General features: G+C 43.3%; 1 protein-coding gene across 1 annotated transcript in view; it reads right to left on the bottom strand.

The window, feature by feature from the left end:
- MGAT5B (alpha-1,6-mannosylglycoprotein 6-beta-N-acetylglucosaminyltransferase B) overlaps window positions 1-13,061 on the bottom strand; it is a 252,906-nt gene that overhangs the window by 100,278 nt on the left and 139,567 nt on the right. The window lies entirely within an intron of this gene.

The following is a 13,061-nucleotide window of genomic DNA, read 5'->3' as shown; positions in this document are numbered from 1 at the left end:
AAGCTTTAGGAGGGAACCAGAAATATATAATAATAACTAATATATAAAGCTCAAAGTGTGTATGTATGTATGTATGTATGTATGTATGTGTGTACGTGTGTATGTCCGGGATAGGCATCCGCACCGTCGCAGCTACAGTCACAAAATTTGGCACAGTCACACGTCTGGACCCCGAGAGCGTCCTAAGCTATGTTGTGAGGCGAAATTTTAACCTCGCGAGTTCCAATTCACCAAACAATTTTGCCCCTATCTACATATTGGGGAAAAAGTGTGTGCGCGTCAAGCCCCGCCCCTCATTATGATGTCATAATGCCCCTATCTACATACTGGGGAAACATTGTGTGTGTATCAAGCCCCGCTGTGGTATGGAGGATAATTATAATTTGTTGTAACTAACCACAGTTAGTTACTATGCCCATATACCCATCATACATATCCTCCATCCCATAGTCAACCATTATGACATCATAATGAGCGGCGGGGCTTGCAACCTATGATGACATCAGCGTCGCCATGGCAACCATTGTGACATCATAATGAGGGGCAGGGCTTGATACGCACACACTGTTTCCCCAGTATGTAGATAGGGGCAAAATTGTTTGGTGAATTGGAACGTGCGAGGTTAAAATTTCACCTCACAACATAGCTTAGGACGCTCTCAGGGTCCAGACATGCGACTGTGCCAAATTTTGTGGCTGTAGCTGCGACGGTGCGGATGCCTATCCCGGACATACACATGTACACACATACATACATACAAACTTAGAGCTTTATATATTAGATATCTGTACTTTATTATATGACCACATTGGAATTTTGGGAACAGCCTTTTAATCACAATATGTAGTAAGAGCATTATTAAACTCCATGTGCTCAGAAATAATTCTGGAGTTCTAAGGAGGATGGTATAATTTTTTCAGCCAGATTCTGAATTAGAGAGGTAAAAAACTCTTAAAGCCTCTGCATAAAAGCATATGGATGTACAGTGGAGACCTCATGGACCTCTATGGAGGCTTATTGCAATTGAGCCACAATATTTGAGCCCTAATAGTTGGTCTAGGTTGGAACAGTTGAAGACACAAGAAGAATAGACCATAGTGAGTACAGCATCTGCCAATGTCAAGTGCTATCAAGTGACATTACGTAGAGATAACCAGCGATACCAACACTATTGTAAGGAGTAAAAATCATGTCTTCCACACTGTTTTCTTCTAAACCCTTGAGAGAGAATTAGCCATATGACTTTTTGTTTAGTCTACAGAGACTCATTAAATGGCTGCACAACTACATATTTAATGATTGTGTACTGCCTGGTATGCTAATTACCTCACAGAAAGAAGAACCAGTCTGTTCACAGTGTGCATTCTCACTTGTAAGATCTTGAAAGATCTACTGCAATCTACAACATTTTTCACACTTGTGACTCATACCAAGCACTAGGTGCACAGGTAGTTGTAAAAAAATAGAGAGCCTTATAACAACAGCGCTGCAGCCAATTATTGAGCTCAGTGTCACTGATCGGCTCATGCCGTTAATACAGGCAGAGCCACTGTGCTAGCTATTGTCAACAGTGGTGTTTATGTGACTACAGCGCTGCAGACAATAACCGGCACCAGGAGCAATGTTGCAATATGTTTGTTGCAACAACTCCATTCCTGTCTATGAGTGTTTAGTTGCTAGATTTTTATGCTGTTCATAAAGTTAGACCAAAAAAAAAACTCCCAGAGGCTCACACAGGGAGCGCATGTGACTGTATTTCCCGTTTTCCTGTGTTTGTGTATGAGGGAAGCAGACTGCTGTAGATGTTGCACAGATAGAGACACACAAATGATTTATTCCTGATCTATTAAGCTTATCGCATACTGTTCCTGAATAAAGAAGCTCTGTTGTCACATGCTTGGAGAGTATCCTGAATAATTTGCTACCAACAGGCTATGGGCCCAGCAGTGGCGGATTATAATGAGGTCAATATGGGCGGTAGCCCAGGGCCCAGTGGTGTGGGGGGGTCCACCAGCCCAGGGTAAATTGCCCCATTATAATCCGCCACTGGCCACCGCAGCCCCTCACTGATAAATTCCTGCTCTGTGCGCACAGGACCTGCGATGAGGTCACAGGAGGGGAGGAGTCAGGGGTTACATTATCAGGCATCTCAGTTGGACCTCATCACAGGTCCTTTGCGCACGCACAGCCCTCGATGTATGTAACTATGCAGGACTCTGCTGTGCTGGTTGTCATCGTGCTGAATCAGTCAAGTATGTGTGGGGTCAGGAGGGGTTTACAGGCTGGATGTAGCTGCGTGTGTGTACGGAGCGGAGCCGCGCGTGTACGAGGTGTACGTAGCGGAGCCGCATGTGTACGTGTACGGAGCGGAGCCACGTGTGTATCAGGTGTACGGAGCGAAGCTGCGTGTGTAGGACGTGTACCGAGTGAAGTGCGTGTGTAGGACGTGTACGGAGCGGAGCCGCGTGTGTACGAGGTGTACGGAGCGCAGAGGTGTGCAGAGCCGTGTGTGTACAAGGTGTACAGAGCAGAGCCGTATGTGTACGGAGCGGAGCCGTATGTGTACGAGGTTACGTAGCGGAGCCGCGCGTTTACGAGGTGTACGGAGTGGAGCCAGGTGTGTGTACGAGGTGTACGGAGTGGAGCCGTGTGTGTACAAAGTGTACGGAGCTGAGCCGTGTGTTTACGGAGCGGAGCGAAGCCGCATGTGTACGAGGTGTATGGAGCAAAGCCGCATGTGTACAAGATTTACAGAGCGTGGCCGTGTGAGTACAAGGTGTATGGAGCAGAGCCGCATGTGTACGAGGTTTACAGAGCAGAGCCATGTGTGTACTGAGTGGAGCCGTATGTGCAGGGTGTATGGAGCAGAGTTGCTCGTGTGCGAGGTGTACGGTGCGAGGTTTGCAGAGCCACAGAGCCATGTGTGCACTGAGTGGAGCCGTGTGTGTACGAGGCATACAAAGCGGAACCGTGTGTGTATGAGGTGTGTGGAGCCATGCATGTACAAGGTGTATGATGGGGAGCATTCATACCTCCCAACCATTCCAGATTTTGAGAGTCTGCGCCACTGCCCCGACCGGGAGCTGACTTTCCCCGCGGACACAGGAGTACACGGCAGAGCTCCGAGGAGCACTTGAAAACTCACACGTAACGTTCCATTGGAAGTGACGTGCTGGAAGCTTACCGTAAATGAGGTATTTTTGGGAGATTGTGACGGAACCATGGAGGCACTTCAGGGAATGCTTCAGATCCATCACCATGTCCTCCTCCGACAGCGCGGACAGCGGGATCGCCTTGGACTCGGGGATGTCAGCCATGTGAGTGGATCATGATATGTTCTGAGCCTGGAGGCTCAGGTGGGCACTACAATGTGAGCCAGACTGGTATGGTATCTTTATAGAATTTTTCTTCTTTCTCTCTGTTTCTTTCTCTCTCTCTGTTCATTCTTTCTCTTTCTCTCTGTTCTTTCTTTCGCTCTGTTCTTTTTCTCTTTTTTTCCCCTCATTCTTTCTCTCTCTAATCTTTCTTTCTTTCTCTCTCTCTGTTCTTCCTTTCTTTCGCTCTGTTCTTTCTTTCTTTCCCCTCTTTCTTTCTCTCTGTTCTTTCATTTTCTCTCTGTTTCTCTTTCTTTCTCTCTCCTTTCTTTCTCTCTCTGTTCTTTCTTTTCCTCAGTACCAGCCACTGTGCCCACAGTACTGTACCAGCCACTGTGCCCATAATGCCAGCCACTGTGCCCTCAGTACCAGTCAGTGTGATCAGCAGTGCTAAATGGGTGTGGTTGTGGCGTGGACATGGGTGTGACTAGATGTGAAATGGGTGTGGTCGGGCGGCCGGTAACCAATCATCATAGTGGAAGTCGTTTGTTTCCATCAACTTTGTTATATGTGGGCTGTGGGCACCTCTAGTAAGGTGGGCACGAGATGGCGGGTCTTGCCACCTCTGCCTCACACATAAGTTACTATGAGGTGTACTTTATTTCTGCCACGTTTCTTTCTTGGCCTACTGAGAGAAATGTTTTGACCAGTTGAATGTTATACAACCTGAGGATTGTGCATGTGTGCACTGCCCGCATGTAGTAATATGTGTGTATACTGTGTATATATATATATATATATATTTTTTTTTTACTTCGACCCCTATATGAACCCTGCCACTCCGACCGCCGTCCACTTTCCTATGCTCCGGTTCCAATCCTGGGGTCTTTTTTGTCCCCCCCTTGGTCCTCCACATGCTGAACATCTGGGACATGACTAATATTGCGCAATGTGCACTTGTTCGTTGGCAGATGCAGCGTCGTGTCCAGTGTGTGAGGAGACGGCGACTTGTCTGTGGCATTAACCCCTCTGCTGCCATGTTGGGCACAGCCTGTGACGAGGAGCGTCTCTTCCTGTGCATCCTGCCACAGGCTGCACACTGAAGGCTGCTTCTTCTATCTGGGGAAGTTCATGAAGCAGAAGCCTCTGTGTGACTCGTGAAGTAACTTGCCTGACAGGTCATGGGTCCAGGTCAGCAGGCAATTGCAGACTATTAGCTGGTTTCGATGTTAGGTACAGGTGAGTCAGGACTAGATGTTGGGTGGAAGCCTTCTTTGTAAGGCCTCGTGCACACGCTGAGTATTTGGTGAGTTTTTACCTCAGTATTTATAAGGCCTCGTGCCCACGCTGAGTATTTGGGGAGTTTTTACCTCAGTATTTATAAGGCCTCATGCACACTCTAAGTATTTGGTGAGTTTTTCACTCATTATTTGTAAGACCTCATGGACACGCTGAGTATTTGGTGTTTTTTACCTGAGTGTTTGTGAGGCCTCGTGCACACGTGTATTTTCTGAGTTTTTTACCTCAGAATTTAACCCCTTCCCGCTCCTTGACGCACAGTATGCGTCATGAAAACTAGTGACTTCCCGACCCCGTCACATGACCGGGGGGCCCACAAAGTCTGAACAGCCCGGGGCCCTGGCTACCCTTAATCCACCCCTGGGGCCCAGAGGGACACAGAACCCCAGAGTAACAAAGCAACAGAAGTCCAGAACAAAAGCAGCACAGAGAAACAGAGAAGATATCCATTAGCAGCAATCCTGTCACTTTCTCAGGGCCAAGCCTCACTAGCCAGAACTACCAGTCCTCGAAATTCAAGGTGAAGATTGTTGCTCATAAGAGAAGGTACGTGGAAATATACTAAGGAGCAAGTGCCGCATCCATTACCAGATGATTGGCTAGAGAAGGATCAGAAGGCACAAAGCACTATCTCTCTCATTATAAATGATAATCAGATTGTGCATGTTTGCAAGTGTGTAACTGCAAAAGGAGATGTGGGATGAGTTACAGAAAGTTTATGAAAATTCAAATCTCAGCAATAAGCTTTATCTCATGAGAAAGCTGTATCAGCCTAAGCTAAGTGATGGACAGAATATGCAGGACTATATAAGAAACACCCTAGCGATTGTGGAGCATCTCAGGGGTATTGGAGAAGAAACTAAAGATTTTCATGTTGCTGCACTTCTATTAAGTGGTCTTCCAGAAAGTTATGACACTCGTGACTGCACTAGATGCACGGCCAGATGATGAGCTGACACTAGAGTATGTTAAAGGTAAACATGTGGATTAATTCAAGAGAAAAACACAGCATGTAAGTAACAGTAATGAATTCAGAGCAGAAACAGCATTAAAGACACAGGATTTCCCTAAATATAAGAGCAATCTAAGAGAAACTCGTGAATGTTTTGTCTGTAAAAAGCCCGGCCACCTTAAAGCAGACTGCAGAATTTGGAAAGCAAGAATGAGTCAGCATAAAAAGCAGAACAGCCATCAAAGGGTTAACACAGCTGTAAAGGAAGATTCTGCTTGTGTTGAAGCTACATTTAATTCCAGTACAGGCCCATCTGCAAAACATACAGTTGTGGCCAAAAGTATTGACACCCCTGCAATTCTGACAGATAATACTCAGCTTCTTCCTGAAAATGATTGCAAACACAAATTCTTTGGTATTATTATCTTCATTTAATTTGTCTTAAATGAATAAACACAAAAAGAATTGTCCTAAAGCCAAATTGGATATAATTCCACACCAAACATAAAAAAGAAGGTGGACAAAAGTATTGGCACTGTTCGAAAAATCATGGGATGCTTCTCTAATTTGTGTAATTAACCGCACCTGTAACTTACCTGTGGCACCTAACAGGTGTTGGCAATAACTAAATCACACTTGCAGCCAGTTGACATGAATTAAAGTTGACTCAACCTATGTCCTGTGTCCTTGTGTGTACCACATTGAGCATGGAGAAAACAAAGAAGACCAAAGAACTTTCTGAGGACTTGAGAAACCAAATTGTGAGGAAGCATGAGCAATCTCAAGGCTACAAGTCCATCTCCAAAGACTTGAATGTTCCTGTGTCTACCGTGCGCATTGTCATCAAGAAGTTTAAAGCCCATGGCACTGTGGCTAGATGTGGACGGAAAAGAAAAATTGACAAGAGATTTCAATGCAAGATTGTATGGATGTTGGATAAAGAACCTCGACTAACATCCAAACAAGTTCAAACTACCCTGCTATCCGAGGGTACAACATTGTCAACCTGTACTATCCGTCGGCATCTGAATGAAAAGGGACTGTATGGTAGGAGACCCAGGAAGACCCCACTTCTTACCCCGAGACATAAAAAAGCCAGGCTGGAGTTTGCCAAAACTTACCCGAAAAAGCCTAAAACGTTTTGGAAGAATGTTCTCTGGTCAGATGAGACAAAAGTAGAGCTTTTTGGGCAAAGGCATCAACATAGAGTTTACAGGAGAAAAAAGAGACATTCAAAGAAAAGAACACGGTCCCTACAGTCAAACATGGCGGAGGTTCCCTGATGTTTTGGGGTTGCTTTGCTGCCTCTGGCACTGGACTGCTTGACCGTGTGCATGGCATTATGAAGTCTGAAGACTACCAACAAATTTTGCAGCATAATGTAGGGCCCAGTGTGAGAAAGCTGGGTATCCCTCAGAGGTCATGGGTCCTCCAGCAGGACAATGACCCAAAACACACTTCAAAAAGCACTAGAAAATGGTTTGAGAGAAAGCACTGGAGACTTCTAAGGTGGCCAGCAATGAGTCCAGACCTGAATCCCATAGAACACCTGTGGAGAGATCTAAAAATGGCAGTTTGGAAAAGGCACCCTTCAAATATCAGGGACCTGGAGCAGTTTGCCAAAGAAGAATGGTCTAAAATTCCAGCAGAGCATTGTAAGAAACTCATTGATGGTTACCGGAAGCGGTTGGTCGCAGTTATTTTGGCTAAAGGTTGTGCAACCAAGTATTACGCTGAGGGTGCCAATACTTTTGTCTGGCCCATTTTTGGAGTTTTGTGTGAAATGATCAATGTTTTGCTTTTTGCTTCATTCTCTTTTGTGTTTTTTCATTTAAGACAAATTAAATGAAGATAATAATGCCAAAGAATTTGTGTTTGCAATCATTTTCAGGAAGAAACTGAGTATTATCTGACAGAATTGCAGGGGTGTCAATACTTTTGGCCACAACTGTATATGGTGTATAGATTCTGGTGCAAGCAGTCATATGACAAATAACTAGAATTTCTTCCCTGACCTTAATGAAAGCAAATCAGAAAAGGTTATCTAAGCTAAAGGTCACTATATGACTTCAGAAAGAGTAGTAGACTGCGATCTCCACTGTCCAGTTTCCTCAGCATGAAGCAGAAAAATCCCAATAAAGGAATTTTTCTATGTTCCCAGCCTTGAAAGCAATCTTCTGTCAGTAAAAAAGCTCACACAAAAGGGGAATGTAGTTACTTTTAAAGATAACAGCTGCATCATCTCAAAGAAGGGTCACACTCTTGCAGAATGTAAAATCCAGGATGAACTTTATCAGCTAAAATGCAAAGAAAGAGGGTACAGTGCTAGACAAGATCTGCATAAGAACTGTATCCATGTATAGCACCAACGTCTTGGGCACAAAGACCCAGAAGCAGTAAGGACGCTAGAGCAACTTGCAAATGGTATTGAAATCAACCATTGTAGTAAAATTATGAAGTGCACTAGCTGTCTTAAAGGGAAAATGTCCAGAAAATCCTTTCCTAAAATAATCACCACTAGATCTGCACAGCCTCTGGATCTGATACATAGATACACTACCATTCAAAAGTTTAGGGTCACTTAGAAATGTCCTTATTTTTGAAAGAAGAGCACAGTTTTTTCCAATGAAGATAACATTAAATGATTCAGAAATACACTCTATACATTGTTAATGTGGTAAATGACTATTCTAGCTGCAAATGTCTGGTTTGTAATGCAATGTCTTCATAGGTGTATAGAGGCCCATTTCCAACAACCATCACTCCAGTGTTCTTATAGTACTTTGTGTTTGCTAACTGTGTAAGAAGACTAATGGATGGTTAAAATGGCCAGAAAAAAAGAGCTTTTATGTGAAACTCGACAGTCTATTCTCGTTCTTAAAAATGAACGCTATTCCATGCGAGAAATTGCCAAGAAACTGAAGATTTCCTACAACAATGTGTGCTACTCCCTTCAGAGGAGAGCACAAACAGGCTCTAACCAGATTAGAAAGAGAAGTGGGAGGCCCCGCTGCACAACTGCGCAACAAGACAAGTACATTAGAGTCTGTAGTTTGAGAAATCGACGCCTCACAGCTCCTCAACTGGCAGCTCCATTAAATAATACACGCAAAATGCCAGTGTCAACATCTACAGTGAAGAAGCGACTCCGGGATGCTGGTGTCATGATCCATGCTGGATTATGACAGATAAATGCACAAGTAACCTTTTTTTCCTTAAGCTGTGTGCTTAAAGTTTGTTTTGCCCCCGGTGTCCATTAGGGTCATTGCACTGCGGTGGTTTCAGTTCTAGTTTTGCTCCCGGTGGCCATTAGGGTCATTGCACTCTGGTTACTTTAGTTTAGTGCACGTGATTATGAAGCAGGTGTGATTGCTGGCTCTTACCTATAAAAGAGTGTCAGGTGTTGCAATCACGGTTGGTGATATTGGTCATTTCAACCATCCTTGGTGGAGGAGCTAGAGAGAGTTCCTGGCAGCTCAGTCAGAGTCCTGGTGTGGAAGGAGCTAGAGAGAGTTCCTTGCAGCTCTGACAAAGCTGGGTGAAGTAGCAACGATTCTGGAGGAAAGCTGCATTCTGGTGGTGGACTCTGTTGCAGGGAGCAAGAGCAACAGAGCAAAGCTAAGTGGTGTTATCCCTGTTTGTGACTTTCCTTTTGTGTGTTTCAGTGCAGTGGTGGGATTAGTTTCTGCACCGTCCATTTCATTAGAAAGGGCTAGGTGCAGGGTGAGCTAGGGTTCTTAGGTTCCAGCTCGGCGACAGGTGCGGAGCCTGTATAGGGACTGTTAGGAGTGTAGAGACTGGCTCAGGGGAGTGCAGGAGGTCTCCATGTCCCCGTTCCCTATCGCAGGGCCCTCCATTGTATCAGTTTCCCTGGTGTTTCCTTTTATTATTTAAGTACGCCCTGCTGGAGGCGGTGTATCCAGATACACGTGTAATTCGGAAATTCGCCTGCTGGAGGCGGTGTATCCGGCTGCACGTTATATTATTTAAATTCATCCTACTAAATACTAAATAAGGGTTTACTAAATACCCTTATTATTATTATTATTATTACCTTTATGCATTATTTGCAGTATATTTTTTACTTTTAGTTCAGGATATTTGTGTTTTTTGCTTTTTGTTTTCTCTGGTTAATGGTCATGTGTTAATATGCACTTACATTGTGCATACACATTAACTTACTTTTCTCAGTTCAGATTTGTTTTTTATTCATTTCATTGTGCATTCAGTGCATATATGGGTGTGACCGCCCTCTTTCTGAGCTGGGAAAGCCATCCAGTCTGGCCTAAGCTGTTACAAGTGGTTCAGCCGCTCGACCCTTATTCACATTCACGCCACTTAGCAAGTGGTAAGGTTTTAAATACTAGAGTAGGGACTGTCCCACAAGGGTTGCCGTGACGTGGCGGGATGGCTTGTACATTATTTTGATCAAAATTATGTTTACTAAATACCCTTATTATTATTATTATTATTATTACCTTTATGCATTATTTGCAGTATATTTTTTACTTTTAGTTCAGGATATTTGTGTTTTTTGCTTTTTGTTTTCTCTGGTTAATGGTCATGTGTTAATATGCACTTACATTGTGCATACACATTAACTTACTTTTCTCAGTTCAGATTTGTTTTTTATTCATTTCATTGTGCATTCAGTGCATATATGGGTGTGACCGCCCTCTTTCTGAGCTGGGAAAGCCATCCAGTCTGGCCTAAGCTGTTACAAGTGGTTCAGCCGCTCGACCCTTATTCACATTCACGCCACTTGGCAAGTTTTTAAATACTAGAGTAGGGACTGTCCCACAAGGGTTGCCGTGACGTGGCGGGATGGCTTGTACATTATTTTGATCAAAATTATGTTTACTAAATACCCTTATTATTATTATTATTATTATTATTACCTTTATGCATTGCTTGCAGTATATTTTTTACTTTTAGTTCAGGAGATTTGTGTTTTTTGCTTTTTGTTTTCTCTGGTTAATGGTCATGTGTTAATATGCACTTACATTGTGCATACACATTAACTTACTTTTCTCAGTTCAGATTTGTTTTTTATTCATTTCATTGTGCATTCAGTGCATATATGGGTGTGACCGCCTTCTTTCTGAGCTGGGAAAGCCATCCAGTCTGGCCTAAGCTGTTACAAGTGGTTCAGCCGCTCGACCCTTATTCACATTCACGCCACTTGGCAAGTGGTAAGGTTTTAAATACTAGAGTAGGGACTGTCCCACAAGGGTTGCCGTGACGTGGCGGGATGGCTTGTACATTATTTTGATCAAAATTATGTTTACTAAATACCCTTATTATTATTATTATTATTATTATTATTACCTTTATGCATTATTTGCAGTATATTTTTTACTTTTAGTTCAGGATATTTGTGTTTTTTGCTTTTTGTTTTCTCTGGTTAATGGTCATGTGTTAATATGCACTTACATTGTGCATACACATTAACTTACTTTTCTCAGTTCAGATTTGTTTTTTATTCATTTCATTGTGCATTCAGTGCATATATGGGTGTGACCGCCCTCTTTCTGAGCTGGGAAAGCCATCCAGTCTGGCCTAAGCTGTTACAAGTGGTTCAGCCGCTCGACCCTTATTCACATTCACGCCACTTGGCAAGTGGTAAGGTTTTAAATACTAGAGTAGGGACTGTCCCACAAGGGTTGCCGTGACGTGGCGGGATGGCTTGTACATTATTTTGATCAAAATTATGTTTACTAAATACCCTTATTATTATTATTACCTTTATGCATTATTTGCAGTATATTTTTTACTTTTAGTTCAGGACATTTGTGTTTTGTTTTCTCTGGTTAATGGTCATGTGTTAATATGCACTTACATTGTGCATACACATTAACTTACTTTTCTCAGTTCAGATTTGTTTTTTATTCATTTCATTGTGCATTCAGTGCATATATGGGTGTGACCGCCCTCTTTCTGAGCTGGGAAAGCCATCCAGTCTGGCCTAAGCTGTTACAAGTGGTTCAGCCGCTCGACCCTTATTCACATTCACGCCACTTGGCAAGTGAAAAGTTTTTAAATACTAGAGTAGGGACTGTCCCACAAGGGTTGCCGTGACGTGGCGGGATGGCTTGTACATTATTTTGATCGAAATTATGTTTACTAAATACCCTTATTATTATTATTAGCTTTATGCATTATTTGCAGTATATTTTTTACTTTTAGTTCAGGAGATTTGTGTTTTTTGCTTTTTGTTTTCTCTGGTTAATGGTCATGTGTTAATATGCACTTACATTGTGCATACACATTAACTTACTTTTCTCAGTTCAGATTTGTTTTTTATTCATTTCATTGTGCATTCAGTGCATATATGGGTGTGACCGCCCTCTTTCTGAGCTGGGAAAGCCATCCAGTCTGGCCTAAGCTGTTACAAGTGGTTCAGCCGCTTGACCCTTATTCACATTCACGCCACTTGGCAAGTGGTAAGGTTTTAAATACTAGAGTAGGGACTGTCCCACAAGGGTTGCCGTGACGTGGCGGGATGGCTTGTACATTATTTTGATCAAAATTATGTTTACTAAATACCCTTATTATTATTATTATTATTATTATTATTACCTTTATGCATTATTTGCAGTATATTTTTTACTTTTATTTCAGGATATTTGTGTTTTTTGCTTTTTGAGATGAAGAATATGTATGATGGGTATATGGGCATGGGACTATGGGATGGAGGATATGTATGATGGGTATATGGGCATGGGCCTATTGGATGGTGGATATGTATGATGGGTATATGGGCATGGGACTATGGGATGGAGGATAATTATAATTTGTTATAACTAACCACAGTTAGTTCCTATGCCCGGGCAGCGCCGGGCTCTTCAGCACGGGACTATGGGATGGAGGATATGTATGATGGGTATATGGGCATTGGACAATGGGATGGAGGATATGTTTGATGGTTATATGGGCACGGGACTATGGGATGGAGGATATGTATATGGGCATGGGACTATGGGATGGAGGATATGTATGATGGGTATATGGGCTCGGGACTATGGAATGGCGGATATGTATATGGGCACGGGACTATGGGATGGAGGATGTGTGTTGGGTATATGGGCACTGGACTATGGGATGGAGGATATGTATGACGGGTATATGGGCACGGGACTATGGGATGGAGGATGTGTGATGGGTATATGGGCACTGGACTATGGGATGGAGCATATGTTTGACGGGTATATGGACACGGGACTATGGGATGGCGGATATGTATATGGGCACGAGACTATGGGATGGAGGATGTGTGATGGGTATATGGGCACTGGACTATGGGATGGAGGATATGTATGATGGGCATATGGGCACGGGACTATGAGATGGCAGATATGTATGATGGGTATATGGGCACGGGACTATGGGATGTAGGATATGTATGATGGATATATGGGCACGGGACTATGAGATGAAGGATGTGTGATGGGTATATGGGCACTCGACTATGGGATGGCGAATATGTATGATGGGTA

This window comes from Dendrobates tinctorius, unplaced genomic scaffold (assembly GCF_039654945.1).
Source record: "Dendrobates tinctorius isolate UK_male_01 unplaced genomic scaffold, ASM3965494v1 ptg000383l, whole genome shotgun sequence".
Lineage (NCBI taxonomy): Eukaryota > Metazoa > Chordata > Amphibia > Anura > Dendrobatidae > Dendrobates > Dendrobates tinctorius.
Note: the sequence above shows the minus strand (reverse complement) of the source record. Positions and strands in the feature narration are given on the sequence as shown.